Raw genomic sequence first — 12,087 nt, 5'->3', positions numbered from 1 at the left:
CATCGAGGACCACCTTCGGGGAAGGGGGAGAGGTTCACCACACAGAGCAGCGCCTGGCCCTCCTTTGAAAGAGTCTAGAAGTGGGTGTGGCCTGTGATGACAACATACATTTGGGCCACTCAGTCTCCCTCTAAAGCTGCTGGACCAGTCAGAGAAGCCTTTCACTAGAGGTTGGGCAGTGAGGGTTGCAGCCAGCTTCACAGGTGGCCTGGCTCTGAAAGGGCAGGCTTGTTTAACTTTATGTAGTCTGTCGCCACCCTCTGTGTGTCTGCCTGCCTGTTGTCCTGCGTCTGCGTCTGCGTCTGCGTCTGCGTCTGCGTCTGCGTCTGCGTCTGCGTCTGCGTCTGCGTCTGCGTCTGCGTCTGCGTCTGCGTCTGCGTCTGCGTCTGCGTCTGCGTCTGCGTCTGCGTCTGCGTCTGCGTCTGCGTCTGCGTCTGCGTCTGCGTCTGCGTCTGCGTCTGCGTCTGCGTCTGCGTCTGCGTCTGCGTCTGCGTCTGCGTCTGCGTCTGCGTCTGCGTCTGCGTCTGCGTCTGCGTCTGCGTCTGCGTCTGCGTCTGCGTCTGCGTCTGCGTCTGCGTCTGCGTCTGCGTCTGCGTCTGCGTCTGCGTCTGCGTCTGCGTCTGCGTCTGCGTCTGCGTCTGCGTCTGCGTCTGCGTCTGCGTCTGCGTCTGCGTCTGCGTCTGCGTCTGCGTCTGCGTCTGCGTCTGCGTCTGCGTCTGCGTCTGCGTCTGCGTCTGCGTCTGCGTCTGCGTCTGCGTCTGCGTCTGCGTCTGCGTCTGCGTCTGCGTCTGCGTCTGCGTCTGCGTCTGCGTCTGCGTCTGCGTCTGCGTCTGCGTCTGCGTCTGCGTCTGCGTCTGCGTCTGCGTCTGCGTCTGCGTCTGCGTCTGCGTCTGCGTCTGCGTCTGCGTCTGCGTCTGCGTCTGCGTCTGCCTGTGTCTCTCTTAACCTCTCCCTTAGTTTTCCCCCTGCCTCTCCCTTTATATAGATAGGGTCCTAGAGTCTCACAGTGCTACCAGGCTTGCTCCAAGCTCAGGGTCCTCCTGCCCAGAGCCTTCCAAGCAGCTAGAATTACAACCATATGCTACCATCTCTGACCTTACTCTTGCCCCCTTGCTTTTATCAGAAGGGGCCATGCAAAGAGTGTGATCCGCCCTGCTGATCAAAGGTGTTTCCTGTCTTGTTTCTTTTTAGGAAGTTGTCTCCTTGGTCCCTCCTCACCTTTCCTCTTACCTTTGAGGAACTTTCATTCCTGTAATAGTAGTAAGCTCAGGGCTTTCTGTCAGGTAACGTTGCCCCTCTGTGTGTCCATGTAAGTGTTCCACACCTGTTTAGAGGAGACTTGGTGGAGCTGGGATGCTCCATGTAATAAACGCATTCTAAACTCAGAACAGTGCAGTTAGCAATGGGTTCCCTGAGGCGTGGCCCTACTGTGAGACAAGGAACCTCAGAATATATTCAGTGGTGAAACCAGCTGTACTTCAGTTCCCTTCTCTTCCCATCATCTTCTTCCCAATAAGGACTTCTCTTTCTCAAGATAGTAAAGTATCACACAGGGAAACCAAGGGATCTTAGAGTCAGGAAGCCAATTCCAGGCAAGGAAGCTAGAGGAAGTCTCTTAGTGAGATTTCCACAGCCGTCTTCCCACTCCCCACACACCTTCCCTGAAATGTTTGCATGAGTCACCGGAAGACCCTACCGCCCTTCAAGTCAGATTGCTTAAGTTCTTCCGGTCACACCTGGCTGCCTACCACCTCCAGAGCCCCCCCACTGCCTCTCAATAAGAATCACCTAGACAGGCCTTATAGTCTTAGGGAATGACATTACCCGCCCATGCTTAGAGAAGTGCAGTGTTGGGGAATTATTCTGACAATGCTTCCAACTCCTGCTAAGCCTCTTTTCCTCCTAGTCAGGACTGTCCCCCAGACCCCACCCAGTTCCTTCCACATTCCTGGTGCTCCTGGGCCAGAGGGTCACATCAGCTCCTCTCCCTTCTCCCTTGAGCTACCTCTGAGACCCAGGCCTCCCTCCCTCTTCATCTCCCCCTCCCTATTGTGGTTCTGGCATCCATAACTTCTGGGAATTGAGGCAGCACACCAGGTCCCTTCTGCTTACCTGTATCCTGGCTGTTCGTTCCTTCTACCCACTTGCTTACCAGTCCATAGCAGGATAAACTCCACCACTTCCTTCAGGTTTGATCCCCCTAAACACTTAGATGTGATGAAGTCTTAGTCACCTTCATCCTTTATCTTTACTCTTCCTCCTAGACTATTTCCCAAAAGTACATTTCCCCGTTATTTTCAATGCAGTGATGCTCATTAAGTAACTAAGTATATATGCTAATGTGTGAACACTGGATTTCTAATATCACGCGGTTCCCTGCACCAGCTTAGTCAGGTGGCCTCTCCTCTGCGAGCTTCTTTCTGGCCTCCCTTTTATATTATTTATTTATTTTATCTATGTGAGTGCACTGTCGCTGTCTTCAGACACACCAGAAGAGGGCATCAGATCCCATTACAGATGGTTGTGAGCCACCATGTGGTTGCTGGGATTTGAACTCATGACCTCTGGAAGAGCAGCCGGTGCTCTAACCACTGAGCCACCTCTCTTTTCATATTCTCTTCCTCGATTTCAGATCTGATGTCTGTTTTTACTTCATAATGAAAGTATGGGAGGACATTTTTCCTGGGTCTCTTGAATTCTCTTTCCTCGGCCTTCATGCCTCTCTGACTCGGATGTGGAGACCTGTATCCTCCTGCCAGTACTTTTGATCTCCTGCCCCCAGGTCCTCAGGAAGGAAGGTGCCTTGGTTTTCTGACAGACATATGGGCTCTGTGCCCTGGAAGAGGAAATGGAGAAGAAATAACTAGGCGCTTCCTGCACTCTGGGGCTAGAGAGGTGGTCCTGGGGAAGGGGGAGAGCGGAAGTGGTTCAGAGAGCTACTGATCAGGGTTGTAGACAGCACACCACAGAGATTCCCACAGCCTGCCAGGTCCAGGAGCAAAAGCTGGAGGCGTTTGAGCCCGGGAGCTCAGACACAGAAACAGGGAGCTGCCACTGTGGGGTGGACATCAGGGAAGAGAGAGACTGTGGGAAGAGCAAGCCAAGGTGAAGTTTTAGGGAAGGGGTATGAGCCAGACCGACAATCATGGCTACCAGGAGGACCCTATACCATACCCGGAGGCCCCAAGCTCCCTTTAAGGAATGCTTGCTTCTCTGCAGGGCCACCCAAGGTAGGCATGGCGGCAGCCGCCGCAGAATAAGCGCCACCTTGTGGCCAGTAAGAGGCGCTACAGCCGAGGGGCCACTAAGAGACGCTACAGCCGAGGGGCTTTTGAGCACCTAGAGGGCAGAGGATGTCTGTGGAGACCAGTTACTTTCAATAAGAAAACGTGGCACTTTATACTCATCAGCTTGGCAGGACGACAGGCATTTCTAGTTCCTCCTCTCTTGAATCTTCAGTGTCTTTCTCTTCCTCGCACAGTGAACAGTGTACAAAAGGAAAGAAACGAAAACCCAGCCTGGTCTTCGGTTATCGCTGTTTTGTCTTTGTAGACACTGTGGCACAACGCGTAACAGAAGTCACTGCGATAGTTTTTCAGTATTGCTCCGTGTGCATCCACACACACAGCTTTTCATAGTCCCAAACTCGAACCTTGAACTCACTCAGCAACCCACTCCTGCCTCAGTTTCTGGCCTCTCATCTCCCGTTCTGAATCTTTTGTGTGTACTCTGGCTTTTCTGGGGAGCTGGGAAGTTGACATACCCACCCCAAATTCCCAGAGAGTGGGAGACTTCTTAGGAATTCTCTGTGTTTTCTGACTTACTTTCTTCACCACAAAAGCTTGTATAAAAAAAAGAGAAAACCACTGACGGACTCTGGTGAAGAGAGCTGAGTGTGCAAGAAGTAATCTGTAGGGTAGGTGAGAAGGACCCCCCACGCTGACAGAGCAGTAGGGGAATCTCCGGTGAGGCTCAGTTTGGTTTTCACAGCAGGAGGCTGTGTGGTTATGAGGAGAAGAGGTAGAGAGGCCAAGGTGCCTGCCAGGTGGGCAGAGGGCAGGGCTGAGGTGGCTTTGTCTGTCACAATGATTAACAGAGAAGAGGGTCTTAAAGAGCAGATGCCAGTCAGACATGGGTCTAGGAAGGAAACTTGGGTCTGTGGACTATGGTAAACGAACACAGAAGGAAGGAAAAGAAGAGAATGCTGGGAGGAAACCAGAGAATAACACCGTAGCCCAGGGAAAACATGCTGAGGATTTGAGGTGGGGAGAAAGGGAAACATGGACACTAGAAACACTCAGAGCAGGAATTTCTGGGCCTGGTGGCTTCCATCCAACGTCCCAGCACTCAGAGATGGTGGCAAGAGGGCCAAGAGTTCGAGATTGATCCCTGCTACATAGCAAGACCATCTCAAAAATGGAAAACAACATCAAATATACATAAAGGAAAAGGGGGGGAGGAAGAGGAGGATTTTTTGAAACATTCTTGCTGTATAACAGGGGTAAGTCTTGAACTCTTGGTCCTCTTGCCTCAGTCTTGCTATATAACAGGGATAAGTCTTGATTTGGCTTGGTCATAGTGTCTTATCAGAGCAGTAGAAAAGTAACCAAGACAGGTAGAATAAGGAAGCAGACTGGAGAAAGCCTACTGTGGAACGTATTGGGTTGTGAACTCTCAGAAGCCATGTCAAAGAAGGGCAGCTAGAAAATTACATGTGCACGGTGTGTGTGTGTGTGTGTGTGTGTAGAACATCAGGGATCTCAGGGTCAAAGACATATGGAGTCAAGAACATACCAATAGGGACCGAAGCCACAAGAGTTAATGGGAACACCAGGAAGCAATGTGAAAAAGAGAGTAGACACCCCAAGGTCTAATTGATACCTCCCAGGCCTCAGAGTGGATAGGAGGAAGGAGCTCAGAGTGAATAGGAGGAAGGAGCTCAGAGTGGCAGGAGGAAGGGGCTCTGAGATCACCATTCCACATGGCAACATTCCAGACTAACATTCTTGGAGGGGCCATTTCATTATCCAACCTATGTTACATCCTTTGTCCCAAAATGATGGTAGTGCTATTGAAAGAATAAAAAATACAGCCAAAAAGTCAGAAGTTTAGAAATGCTATCTCACCCCTAAGAAGCCCTAAATACCTCAAATTCCAGACCTTTTACCTGTAAGTAGGTAAAAGGTCACATTTCTTGAGCCTGCTCTCCCAGAAACTAGATAAAAGGGCTTAAAGATAAGGCCCTTAGATAGGTGATCCCAACCTAGTAAAGATAAGAGGAAGCTTCTCCCAGGAACTAGCTGACCATAAGGTTAGATTACAATCTTAAAAGCAATCTTGAGAGACTGGAAGCTTCTCCTTGTGACTTTTCAGTGGTATTCTCCACATTTTCCAATGACTGCCATCCCTGCCCCCTTGGGTTGTGGCTTCTTCCTTTAAATACCCCTTCTCCCAGCTACTGGGTGTCGAACTCCTGTGCCCCTGCGTGGGATACGTGTCTTGACCCCAGTGCACTAGTTCCTATCGATAAACCTCATGTGATTACAGCAAGGACAGTCTTGTGTGAGTTCTTGGGGGGGGGGGTTGCGTCATCCCGAGACTTGAGTGAGGGTCTCCCCACTCTGGGGGTCTTCCACTATCATGCCTTGGCATGCCCACAAAGACCCTCCAAAATTATAATAGGAGCAACTGGGGACATGGCCATCATCTGGAAGCCTGGGAAGGGAGTTTTAAGAGGGGGTTGTTGTATCTAACTCTGTGCATAGTGGTCCAGCAAGACAATGAATTCAAATCTTAGAGTAACTCGACAGGCAGGAAATACATGATGAGTTTCATCCTAGCTGGCTGAGGGGATAGAAGGGATGAGAAAATTGTAGGATTGACAAGCAAGTGGGAAAGAAAGGCAGGTGGACTGACTCTTCACAGTGGGAGAGCAAAGACTGCTCAAGGCAGGGAACTATTTCACCTGTGACCTGTCCCGTGATTTGTTGACTGCAGGATGGAAACATGTTTAGAGCCTGCAGGGAAAGATTCATTGCAGGGTCAGGTGGGAAACAGAAAACTGGCCAAAAGGGGAATCAAGGGTGCAGCAGGAAGCCAGGTAGACAGGTTACAGGTCTTAACCTTAGAGCAGAGAAGAGAGGCATTCTTCTTCAGGGTTGGGCAGAAGATACAGTAGTAGCTTTAAGTAAGAGCTATCTGTGTTCATATATATATGTGTGTGTGTGTGTGTGTGTGTGTGTGTATGATGTATATGTATGTCTGTGTATATATGTATGTATTTGGTGTGTATATTTGTGTATGTATATTATATGTGATGTATATGTCTATTTGTGTTTATGTGTATATGCATATGTATTTATGTGTACACAAACACACCGTGCCTGTGTGCTGTGCTTGCATACAGCTATCTACATCAGAGGAATCTCTTCTGTCCTGTGATTAGATGCAGCAGGGATTTTGAGGAGGCTCTCCCTCAGCCTGACTCCCTCACTTCTCACTCTCCTGCAGGACCTGCCATCATCTGCTGACAGAAGGAAAGCCTGACTCCATTTAGGAGGTAGTTAGAGGTGACCCACAGCTGCTGCAGCTTCACCCCTCATTTCAGAGGGGTGCCCCAAGCATCAGTAACATTACCATCACAGCTCAGGAGAGAGTCATCCTGTGGGGATGCAGCTATCATTTGTTGGTTGACTTACTGGGATTGTAGGGCAGCTGAGTCAAGATGTCAAAAAGGAAATAAAGCAAAGGAACCAGCAAAACCCAGCAGAAACACATTTGAAAGAAAGTCAATGCCATTCTTTGTAGTTCGGCTGAGACATTGTTTCAAGATGTGTGGTTGTATCTTTTTTTTTTTTTTTTTTTTTTTTTTTTTTTTTTTTTAAGATGCAGATGGGAACTCCGGATGAGGGATGAGTGAGTTGTCTGGCTTTTGTGGCTATTAAGGGGGGGAGGCAGGGCTGTTCCTAGAGCTGCCCAGGGAGCCACTGGCTGCTTCCACAGAGCTTAAGAGGCTGCAAAGCCAGCTGTGCTCGCATTTAAATCCTTAGCACCTAGGCTGGCTGGTCACAGTGACCCAATTATTGAGTCAGCTGGTGAATGTATGAGACGCAACAAACGCTGTGTTTCCTCAAGGGAAGATCAACAAAATCCATTTAGCCAGGTTCCTGGGACTGAAAACTCCTAAAAACCATTTTCTTAATTTCTATTTAAGTGTTCTTTGGTTATCTAAATAAAGGGATTAAGTGGTTATTTAGAACTGAGAGTTTTAAGTAAAACAGCGCGAGCTAGATTTTCTGTTTTCCCTGACTGGCTCTGCTAGCTTTCTGTCCTTGTGTGTCTAACAAAGCCATGTTCATAGTTCAGTAAAATGCAGCGTCAGTCTTTATGAAGAGCCAGGGCAATTTTCCTTATGTGTTTGCAATTGTTCCACTGCAAACTAGACAGAACAGATTTGAATTTGTTCAGTGACAAAGATGAAATTAGGGACTCTTGGATCTCATATTTAACTATTCCATGACTATGGCAAAAGAAAAAGAAAATCTGGGAGTAAGTAACATGGCTTCCGGGAAAAGGCTTTTCTCCCAAGCATAGTGATTCAGGTTTCATCCCAGTGACCCTCATGGTGAAGGGAAGAACAGAAGCAACTGCACGAATGTCCTCTTACCTCTACAAATGTGCTGTGGCAGGCTCTCCCACATGCAGACACAAATAAAGACATGTAACTCCAAATACTAGCTTCTTGTGCTGTCTTCCCGACTCTCCAGGAGACTCTCTAAGCCCTGGACTCTCCGCCAGAGTGAGGGGACATCCCTCTGTTCATGAGATCACTAGTGGATAAGTAGAGCCTGCTAGCTACTTCCTGAATGTCTACCAACGAGCAAGCATTGGTCAGAGGCTTAGAAGTTTCCAGCTGGTTTGGTGATGTTTGCTTGTAATTCCAAATTCAGAGGCTGAGGCAAGAAGACAATGTGTTCAAAGGAACAGTGAGACCTTGTCTGTTTCAAAACAAAATGAAAGAGAGAGAGAGAGAGAGAGAGAGAGAGAGAGAGAGAAGATGGATAGATAGGTAGGTAGAGATAGATAGATAGATAGATAGATAGATAGATAGATAGATAGATAGATAGATAGGGCTTAGATTGTTCATCTCTCCTCCACTGTGGACGAAGGAAAGGAAAACTTAGCAATGGAGTTAATCTCCAGAGGCCAACAACTTAAGCAACTGCACTGTAGAATGACTGCTCTAGGAGAAGCCCTAGACCCTGGATTTAGAGTTCTAGGTTGGTGCGCACACTGAAGGACAGAGAGGTCGTATCTGTTCCTCACCCCATTCATATTTTCCCCCTTGGCAATCTCTGAGTTGTGATTACACACTTACATTTTATTTATTTTGTGTGCTTGGGGATGTACACACCATGGCCATATGTGGAGGTCAAAGACGATCCATAAGGGTCAGTTCTTGTCTTCCACCCGACAGGCTCCAGGGATTGAACTCAGGTCATCAGACTTGGCAACACACGAGCTTATCCCTTCAGCCATCTGACCCTTATTTCTGAATTGTATGCTTTATAACTAGCAAGTATAATGTGAAAAGCACTTGTCAATTATGCGAATCTCCCTAGTGAGCTATCGAGTGCAGCTGAGGATGCTGACCAGCCTCACTTCCTAGTCAGCCTACCAAGAGCGTGGGAAGGTAGAGACTTCCAACTGGCATCCAAAGTCGGGAGCAGTCTTATGGGACTGAGAACTTAAGCATTCAGGATTTGAGGCTAACGCTCATAGACAGCTTCAGAATTTAGCTGAATTATTGTCTATTCTTTTAGTGTCAGAAATATTGTGAGTAAAAACCAGCTCACCATTAGTCCGTCAGCATAAACTTAAATTATAAAAAGAAGGAAACAAAAAACTGTAGCCCGCAACCTTTTTCAATTATGATGAGCACACTGAAGTAAAGTTAGGGGGCTGGAGAGATGGCTCAGTGGTTAAGAGCACTGACTGCTCTTCCAGAGGTCCTGAGTTCAAATCCCAGCAACCACATGGTGGCTCACAACCATCTGTAACGGGATCCGATGCCCTCTTCTGAAGTCAGCGACAGTGTACCCACATACATGAAATTAAAAAAAAAAAAGTTAGTTCAGTCCCTAGACTAGTGGTTCTCAACCTTGGGTCGTTGACCCTTCTGGAGAATCATATATCAGATATCCTGTATATCAGAGATTTACATTATGATTCATAAGAGTAGCAAAATTACTGTGATAATGTAGCAATAAAGATAATTTTATGGTCGGGGGTCACCACAACATAAGGAGCTTTATTCAGGAAGGTTGAGAACCACTGTCTGAGATGATCTTAGTGGAAAAAGACATCACAAGAGAATTCAGAGCTCATTTATTTATGACTTCTTTCAAATGAGACGATCTCTAAGGATAAGATTCTGAAGCAGCTACATAAACTTGGGATCTAGAAAGGGACCTTGGAGACCCCAGTCATATCTGGAACACGCAATAAGACCTAGAGACCCAAGAATCAATTGAAGTGTGCTCTGTACCAAACGGCACTAAGAGCTACAACAGTGGGCCACCCAGGCCTGCCCTGTGGTCTCCCTGCTCACACAGGACCATTCCTGTGGGAAAAGTTGTTATAGGCAAGCTTCTGTAGCCCCTCCCTGCCAACCAGCCACGTGCTACTGAACCACTGCTCCTCCACCTCTCCCGGATCCTAGATCTATACCAACCTTCTAGAGACCTGTCTTAGTCAGGGTTCGTATTCCTGCATCGACATCACCACCAAGAAGCAAGTTGGGGAGGAAAAGGTTTATTCAGTTTATACTTTCTATACTGTTGTTCATCATCAAAGGAAGTAAGGTCTGGAACTCAAGCAGGACAGGAAGCAGGAGCTGATGCAGAGGCCATGGAGGGGTGTCAGCTTGTTTTCTTACAGAACCCAAGACTACCAGCCCACAACGGGCCCTCCCACCTTCCATCACTAATTGAGAAAATGCCTTACAGCTGATCTCATGGAGGCATTTCCTCAAGGGAGGCTCCACTCTGTGATAACTCCAGCTTGTGTCAAGTTGACACACAAAACTGCCAGTATAAGACCCTTCCTCAGGTTAGGATTCAGTTTTGTCTTTTGTGTTTTGGAGTTGGATGCAGGTAAATGTTCCTACCCACAATTACAGTAGCGTGACATTTTAGAAAAGAGCGGACACTGAGGACTCACTCCCACCCTCTCCCTTTCTATGTGCTTTAAGCAAGTCGCATGAAGAGGTACCAGCTCTATATTCATAATATGGTAGATTGACACTGAAAAAAAATCTTACGAAAGAGCAGGCACTGAGAGATCTCTGGAATCCTCTTTCCCTCTCTGTTCTCCCTCAAGCAAGTTGGCAGACCCTCAGAGAATGATACTCACCCTATGCAGAGTATGTGAAGATGCAGATTCCAAGAATCGGAATGAACAGAGCCTGCTCAGTAGCCTCTTCAAACACACAACCATTAAATCAGAGCTGTCTCCACATCTCTCCACCCTTGATATAACCGCAGGAGAAAACTAGACAAGTGTGAACTGGGGAGATAGCTTAATTCGTAAAGATCTTGTCATGCAAACATGAAGACCTGAGTTCAGATCCCAGAGTCCATCTTAAAAAGCTAGGCCTAGCTGGGTGTATTTGTAACAGTCCAGACACCTGGGAAGGCATGGGCAGGCAGATTCCCGGGCTTGCTGGTCAGTCAGACTGGCTCAGTTGACAAATTCCTGACCAATGAGGGATCCTGCTTTGAAAAATCTTGTTGTGTGGCTTTTGAGGAATTACACACTTAAGGCTGTCCTCTGATCTCCAGTTGTGTGCTCCCCAACACGCAAATGCTTCCAACCCCTCTCCCCCCCACACACAAATACGCACATTTAAGGCCTTCGTTTCCCATGGAAGGCTCCTTGCTATGCGAATTAGAAGTAAACGTGTAGGCTTTTCTTGCTGCTCTGTCTTCAGTTCCAAATGCCTCAGCCATGAACCCAGCAGTGCTTGAGGAAAAGGATATTTTCTTTTCCTTCTAGGTTCTTGGGACTGGTAGGTAACCATTCTCATCTAGAAGGGAAACAGTGGTTTCCAGGTTTTTACGCACTGCAGGAAGAGTCCACGCTCATTCCTTTTTGCGGCTGAAATTCCCTGTATGCACTGTGTTTTCTTTATCCTTCTATCAGCTGCTAGACTTCCTCTGGCTTCCAACCTTTGACTATTGTTGCTAAGGTTGCTGTTCAAAATTCAAATACAGTACGGGCAAACTTCGTTGAGGAATTTCTAATATATATTTAGAAGACTTGGGTTGATACAGGGAAGGCTTGATGCCTTGCCGGCATTTTAGCAGAATTTCCATACCTTTATTTTTTAAATGTCTATATCCTTTTAAGTAACAAAAGAGTTACTAATTAGGTATGCTGAAGGAACATTCAATTCTTTACAAATTATCTGGGAGCTGCGTGCACAACTCCAGCTGTGGACAATCAATCCTGCTCGGGAAATAACAAGCCCTTGGCTTCTCCGTGAAAATGGAGCCATTTAAAGTTATACTTAGATGTACATATTCCTGCACGTGGGTGGTTATTTATACATGAACAGTAGGTATACCCAGGTCATTTAAGGAAGCAACCCATTTGCTGTAGACCTCAAGACTAGACCTTGTACTTTTTAATATTTTATCAGCACTCAGCTTAGAGCTGTTTTTCAGTTACCAGGAGACAAACAGCATGCAAATCCTCTCAGTGATCTGTGATACACAGGTAGCACGGCTGCTAATTAGGCCGTATCTGATTTTCTGTCTTCAAACAGCAAGGGAACTCCAACATGCCCATTTCCCCTTCTAAGAGAGTGTAGGTGTGGCCATGCTTCTTTTCTCCTCCTCAGGTAGATGCAGCTTCCACCCTGGCTGTCAGAGTCATTGCGCATGACCACATGCGCATGGAGAAAGCCAAGGCTTGGCTGGAAACAGAAGTAAAAATAAAAGAAACAGGCTGCACTTTCTATGATTAAGGAAGGCAGAAGGTAAGTCTGTAAGTGAAGCTTACCAGGGAGAGCACTCAGACAAGTGA

This window comes from Rattus norvegicus, chromosome 8, assembly GCF_021556685.1.
Source record: "Rattus norvegicus strain SHRSP/BbbUtx chromosome 8, alternate assembly SHRSP_T2T, whole genome shotgun sequence".
In the NCBI taxonomy this organism is placed as follows: Eukaryota; Metazoa; Chordata; class Mammalia; order Rodentia; family Muridae; genus Rattus; species Rattus norvegicus.
Note: the sequence above shows the minus strand (reverse complement) of the source record.